Raw genomic sequence first — 7,859 nt, 5'->3', positions numbered from 1 at the left:
TCCCTGGTGGTCTAGCGGTTGGGATTTGGCGTTTTCACCACCACGGTAGGGTTCAATCCGTGATCGGGAATCTAAGATCTTCACATGCCTTGCAGCACAGCCAAAACGAAGAAAAGGGAAAATCAATCAATAAAGATTACTTTAAATACACACACACACGCATATAAGAATGCTGCCTAGAGCCAGGACTATATGTGACAGACCAGTCTCCAGCCAGCCTCTGACCTTTAAAGGCCCTTTCCCATTCACGTAGAGATTAAAAGTTGCAGAACAGAAAGTAACAGTTCTCTTGTTGGAGGGTTACAGGAACATGGGGACCAGATTTACCTGGACAGCTGCAAGAACAAAGGATTCTCACAGCAACCAGCGACACCTCCCCCCCCTTTTAGGATTAAAGAAGCCTGAATTCTAACTTGGATAAGGTGGTTCTTTGGGACACTAGTCCACCGTGCTCTTGGTCTGCAGGCTTTCCTAATACAGTCACTATTTCTTGCCCTGACACCTCTTCTCTCAATTTATCGGCATATACCGTGGAGAGCAGTATGAGTTTGGACTCAAAAACAGGGCTTCAACATACAAATTTGCACACAGATGTTCACTGTGCACAAGTGACACAGACTTTTAGCCCAGACCAGCCTGTGACCCACAAGACTGCTTTGGTTGTCGCCTGGACAATGATGGTGTAATACTGCTCTCAATACGCTAGTTGCTGCTTAACACCCAGAGCTGAAACTGCCCTGTACCTGCCTTCCCAGAGGTCGTGTTCATTGCTACAATACCTCACCCGGAGGCCTGGAACATGGCTTGTTTTAGCTGGGCTTTTGCTGCCCTTAGAGGATGGACATCTTGTGGGAATAAAATGCCTTACTTGGCACTCACTGCCAAATTGCTTAAAAAAAAAAAAAAAGTTTACCTATTTGTTTGGCTGGGCTAGGTCTTAGTTGCAGCATGTGGGATCTAGTTCTCCAACCAGGGATTGAACCTGGGCCCCCTGCCTTGGAAGCTCAGAGTGTTAACCACTGGACCACCAGGGAAACTCTAGCAGACCCTTCCAGAAGAAACAAAAAATGTTACCATTCTGAGAGAGTCAGTTCCTAGACAGATTGATAAGAAGTCCAGGGTCCCCAAGGAGGAGAAAGGGGTCTGGGGCTCTCGAAGAGGAAATTAGGGGTCTGGAATTCTCAAGGAGGAGAAAAGGACAAGCTTTTTTTCCCTCTACATTCCTTGGTCAATTACGCAACTCAGTTTAAACTCTGTTCTAGGGATTATACAGCAACAATGTATCCGGCTGGAGGACAGTTTCTCCTTCCTGAAAACCTTCTGATTAATCCTAATATTTTAGAATGTATATTATGGGAGTGGGTCTGGAGGATCTTTCTATTGTTAAATTCTAATCTTGTTATCCTAAAATGTAAATTATGGGAGTAGGTCTGGTAAAAATTTTCACCAACTTGAGACATTCTTTTGATTCATTGTAATGACTAATTAGAAGGTGTATAACTCTATGACCAACTTAGATAGCCTATTAAAAAGCAGAGATATTACTTTGCCAACAAAGGTCCATCTAGTCAAGGCTATGGTTTTTCCAGTGGTCATGTATAGATGTGAGAGTTGAACTGTGAAGAAAGCTGAGTGCCAAAGAATTGATGCTTTTGAACTGTGATGTTGAAGACTCTTGAGAGTCCCTTGGACTGCAAGGAGATCCAACCAGTCCATCCTAAAGGAGATCAGCCCTGGGTGTTCATTGGAAGGACTGATGATGAGGCTGAAACTCCAGTACTTTGGCCACCTCATGCAAAGAGTTGACTCATTGGAAAAGACCCTGATGCTGGGAGGGATTAGGGGCCGGAGGAGAAGGGGACCACAGAGGATGAGATGGCTGGATGGCATCACCGACTTGATGGACATGAGTTTGGGTGAACTCCGGGAGTTGGTGATGGACAGGGAGGCCTGGCGCTGCGATTCATGGGGTCGCAAAGAGTCGGACACAACTGAGCGACTGAACTGAACTGAACTGAATTGAACTCCATTGCTAACACTAGCAAGGGGGTACTCTTTCTGCCCCTTTCTGATGTCTGTGTCAGAAGCTTTCGCTATCCTTTTTATACTTTAATAAAACTCGATTGCACAAAAGCTCTGAGTGATCAAGCCTCTTCTCTGGCTCCAGATTGAATTCTTCTCTTCCGGAGGCCAAGAATCCAGAGTCTTTTCATGGGTCAGCAACAACCTTTCAATTCCCCATATTTTCACCAGTACTGGTGTTATGAGACCTCTCATTTCCCCAACCTGATGAAATGTGAAAAGCTATCTCATTGAGGTTTTATTTTACATTTTCCAGACTTCTAGGGAGATCAAGTGTCTTCTCATAATTTCCTGCCCCTTCCTAGAATTGTTGGTTGCATCCTTTGTCTGTTTTCCAGTAGGAAGTTTGTCTTTCCTTATTGCATTATAAGAATTTTTAAATATTCTGCACAGTAATCCTTTGTCAGTTATACACATTGCTGATACTCTCTTCCAATCTGTGACTAGGCTTTTAGTTCATGAAGTCTTTCCATAGGTAGATGTTTTAATTTTTAATGTTTTCAAATGTATCCATTTTTCCATGCATGTGTATGATATGAGGCAGATATCTAATTTTTTTAAAAAATTTCATTTCTTGGCCATGCTGCAAGGCATGCAGGACCTTAATTCCCTGACCAGGGCTCAAACCTGTGCCCCACGCAGTGGAAGCTCAGAGTCTTAACCACTGGACTGCCAGAGAAGTCCCAAGAAAATTCTTCTAAGCTAGGGGGATAAATATTACACGTCCTGTACCCTTTATTTTGGGCTGTGCTGGCCCTTCGGTGATGCACGGGCTTTTCTGTAGTAGTAGGGGGCAGGGGCTACTCTCTAGCTGCATTGCAAGGGCTTCTCACTGCGGTGGTTTCTCTGGTTGCAGAGCACAGGCTCTCAGGCGCTCAGGCTTCAGCAGCTGCAGCTTGTGGGCTCAGTAGCTGCAACTCCCAGACTCCAGCGCACAGGCTCAACCAAGAGCTGCGGCACATGGGCTTAGCTGCTCTGAGGCATGTGGGATCTTCCCGGATCAGGGATCGAACCTGTGTCCCCTCCATTGTCAGGCAGCTTCTTAACCACTGAGCCACGAGGGAAGTCCATAAGTCTTATATTCTTTAAGTCTTCCTTGGCATGAATATTTGCTAACAATTTAATTATGGCTTTTCACATCTATGTTTATAAACGAATATGGTTATAGCTTTTCTTTCTCACATTCTTCTTTGTTTTAAAATCAAGATTATTGTAACGACTCAAAATCAACTGGGGGAAGCTTAACTTTTTTTTTTTTCTCATTTCTTAAGAAAGTTTAGTTCTGATACTTATAGGGTTGATTGAACTCAGCATAAAACTTTCTGGGCTGCTAACATGATATGATTGCTTTTGTGAACTTTTAAACTAGTAATTGCATTTCTTTACATGGTTTAGGGTTAACTCATGTGTTCTTTTTCTGTTGGCATAATTTCTATCATTTTTTTCTAGAAAGTTGTTCATTCTGCCTCATTTTTCAGGTCTATTGATGTGTGTTCATAGTATTATCTTCTGACATATACTTCTATAAAAGGTACAGAGACTTTTTATGGTGTCTATAACTATGACTCCATTTTACTCATAATATAGTTTATTTTTCCTTTCTCTCTTTTTTGAAGAGATTTTTCAGCTTTGTCTGCTTCAATGTACTAGGTTTTGATGTTAATCCTTTCGTTATTCCCTTTTCTTGAACTGATCACTTAAGCCTCAGATATCAGTTTTTTTCTTTTCTAATACATGCATATTATGAGATAAATTTTATCTTAAGTACTGTTCAATTATATTCTACAAATTTGCTCTCTATTGTTTTGAATGATTGATGAGTTCTAAATATGTCTTTAACACATGAATTATTTAGCAACGTGCTGGTTTAGGTGAAAGCCGGGATCCAATTCAGATCCTGATGCCCTAGCTTGAACCCACTGGAAATCAATATCCAACTGTCCACTGGTACCAGGGACACTCAGGGCTCAGCCTTCATCACATCCCCCAAGAAGCAAAAACATCTCACACAAAGTAGATTGAGCATTACGATTTTACTAATGTTCTCGGATAGTTGATGGAGGAGGGTAACACTTCAGGGATGCAGTCATTAGTCAAGGCTCAACCGAGAGTCAGGGCATCTGTGATACATACATTTCATATAAGGACTTCTCTTTTTTCCAGCTTTATTGAGGTATAATTGACAAATACAATTGTATGTATTTAGAATATGCAACATGATGATTTGATATACACATACGCTGTAAAATGATGACCACATTCAAGTTAACACATCCAGAGTCACCTTTTGTACAGTGAGAACTCTGATCTACTTCTAGCAAATTACAAGTTTCCAATACAAGATTATTAACTATAGTCACCATTCTGTATATTACATCCTCAGAACTTACTCATAACTGAAAATTTGTACCCAATGACCAGCATCTCCCCCATTTCCCCCACCGCCCCTGGCAACCACCATTATACTGTCTGTCTCTATGAGTCTGACTTTTAAGAAGTTTCACACATGGATGATAACATACTTTGTTTTGTCTTTCTCTGGCTTATTTCATGTAGTACAACGTCATCCGCTTTCACCCACATTGTCACAAATGGCCGGATCTTCTTCTTTTCACGACTGAATAAAATTTCAGGATATGCGCGTGGGTGTTTGCAGTATCTCCTTTATCCACTCTCGCACTGATGGGCGCTTTGGTTGTCTCCTTGTCTTGGCTGTTGTGAGCGATGGTGCAGTGAACGTGGAATGCCTCACAAAGCTATCTCGCGGACACACTGATTTCATTTCCTCCCAGTGTATACCCAGAGGTGGGACTCCTGGCTCACGTGGCACATATAAGGGTTTCCTACAGAACTCCTACTTTCTGGAATTGTGGGGGCTGGCTAAGTAGTCTTTGTAAGATGCAGTCTTCATGTCTGATGCTGAAGTCTGCAAGAAAGCAGCTGGCAAGGGAAGACGGGTATAAGTGTGGGTGAATGAGAACAAGCTGGGACCCTCAGTATGAGCTGTGGAGCACATGAGGGTGAACAGAAACCCCTACAATCATTCAGTGGTCTGGGTGTTCTGCTGGGGCCCTTCTTCAGCGAGATAAAAATGCGACCAGGGGGATGTGGGAAAGTCCTGGCCGCTGCAGGCACAGTTACTGCTTCACACCAGCGTGCTGAGTCTGGTCAGCGCATCAACACGTGAGCACCTAGAAGAGGTGCCACTTCTCGTCCTCCCTGGAAACCAGCCAGGATAGTCCTCTCAGGGCCTGGTCCAAAGCTTCTGGGAATGGAACTCTGGGAAATGTCATTTGGCCTGGCCAAGCCCACACATTGCAAAGCTACCACCAGGGGGCAGGATTGGGATTGCATGGAACCTGTAGGATTGACACCAGTGAACAATAGCGAACCCTCCCATCCACAAACATGGTACCTCTCTCTGTGTATTTAGGTCTCCTTCACCTTCTCTTGGGCTTCCCTGGTGGCTCAGACAGTAAAGAATCCACCTGCAATGCAGGAGACCTGGGTTTGACCCCTGGGTTGGGAAAATCCCCTGGAGAAGGGAAAGGCTACCCACTCCATTATTCTGGCCTGGAGAATTCCATGGACTATACAGTTGTATAGTCGCAAAGAGTCAGACACGACTGAGCAACTTTCACTGACCCTCTCTTGGGGCTTCCCAGGTGGTGCTAGTGGTAAAGAATCTGCTTGCCAATGTAGGAGACACAAGAGACTCCGTTCGATCCCTGGGTCAGGAGGATATCCCGGAGCAGGAAATGGCTACCTGCTCCAGTATTCTTGCCTGGAAAATGCCACAGACAGAGGAGTCTGTCAGGCTACAGTCCAAGGGGCTGCAAAGAGTCAGACACACATACATACCTCCTCTTAGCGATGCTGTCGGTGTATGGGTCTTACACAACATTTTTGTGACAATGTTTAATGCTCTGTTTTCAGAGACAGATTTCTAGTAATGGATAACAGCAAACACATGTATACTGCTCACAATGGGTCAGGCACTCTTCATAATATGTGTAGCTATAAATATAAACAAAGGCATTTAAGCCTCCCAGCCACCTATGAGGAAGTTCCATTACTGTCTCCATTTTACAAGACAGGACTGAAGCACAGAGGGGACCCTTCTCCAGCGGATCTTCCTGACCCAGGAATCTCCTGCATTGCAGGCGGATTCTTTACCCGCTGAGCTACCAGGGAAGCAAGTAATTTGTCAAGTGTTAGAATCCAGCAGGTGGTGGAGACAGGGTTGGAACCCAGGCAGCTGACTCCAGCTACTCCCAATATTACCCTGTTCTACTTGATAGTAGCTACCAGCATTCACAAAAGAGTCCAACAACCCCGAAATCAACACTGATGCTCCGTGAATATAAGATTCCATCTGATGTTCAGAGTCATTGAACTGGTGCTTTGAACTACTTCTATGACATAGCAAGGTCTCTTATAACTGCTGTGGAGCCAGGGGACCCTCATCTCTGTCTTACATTATTCTGTGTTTAGGAAGATTAGCAGATATCTTTGAGCAAGGTCATGGAACTTCATCTGTAATAGGAAAGCCAGTAGCAAGCTGGTTAAGTCAAATTTTACAGGAAGAAAGAATGAGAGGGACAGGATTTCCCTTCAAGAGAGTAAACAAACACATTGTTTTCATCTTTCCTTAGTGTAACCAAGCAGGATCCCCCAGACCCCACCCCATGTCTTCCACGCACCTCTTTCTTGTCTGTAGAAAATCTTTAGCCTCCTAGGTCTTCCTGAGTTCCAAAGAATAAATTTAATTGAAGAAGTGAGAAAATGCAGAAACAACGGACAACAGTCAAGCAAGACAAAATAATATAATAGTTTAGCCATTAAACAAAATCAGGGGCATTTAGCATCTCCCCGAGGGCTATGGGTAATATTCTGAGCCATGTCCTCTGCGCTGTTTTGCAGATACTGGAACCCCCAGCAAGTGGAAGAAGTTAACTGTATGTTGCCCACGAGCATGTAGACCCCAGATCAACTGGAACCAGAAGGTCAATGATGTTGATTCCCAGTTACCTCACCACCCACCATTCAGAAGAATGTCCACGAGCTGATCACGCACTGCATGATGCCCTCCCTCACCGTGTCTCTGAAAATTTTTTATCTGAAGGTCATCGGAGAGTTGGAGTGTTTTGAGCACTGGCTGTCTGGACTCCTTGCTTGGCATCTGCAATAAGCTCTGCCCTTTCCTTCATCACGACTGGGTCTCAGTAGACTGCCTGCACTGACTGTGGGTTCACGGACCCAAGTTTGCTTCAGTAACACCAGGAAAATACAAATTAGGACCAATATGAGCGCTTATCCCCATATAGGATTGGAAAGGATGGATGGGATTGGTTGTACAGACGCATGAGCAATGAGGGGCCCGAGGGGAACAGAGAATGCCCAAGCCCAGATTCATCAGGACTGTGTTCTTTCCCCTCAGGGCTCGCGCATTCTCTGTTCCCCTCGGGCTCCTCATGGTCTCCTAAGCTCTGCCACGGTCACTGTGCCCCTAGCCAATGTCCATCAACCGCATAGATGATGAAGAACCGGGTGGGATTCTCTCCAGCAGTGAGAACTGATGGTAAGCAGAATGGATGGACCTCAAACATAAGTGAGTGACAGAAGCCAGACTCCATAGGTTCTGGCGGGGAGTGTGTTTATACAAAGCACGGAAAGAAGACGAGCTAGATAGTGAAGGACAGGGAAGCCTGGCGTGCTGCTGTCCACGGCGGTCGCAAAGGGTCGGACGTGGCTTAGCGACTGAATAACGCCAACAG

The sequence above is a fragment of the Ovis aries genome, chromosome 3, assembly GCF_016772045.2.
Source record: "Ovis aries strain OAR_USU_Benz2616 breed Rambouillet chromosome 3, ARS-UI_Ramb_v3.0, whole genome shotgun sequence".
Taxonomy (NCBI): Eukaryota; Metazoa; Chordata; class Mammalia; order Artiodactyla; family Bovidae; genus Ovis; species Ovis aries.
The sequence above is the reverse complement of the archived record's forward strand: the minus strand, read 5'-3'. Positions refer to the sequence as shown.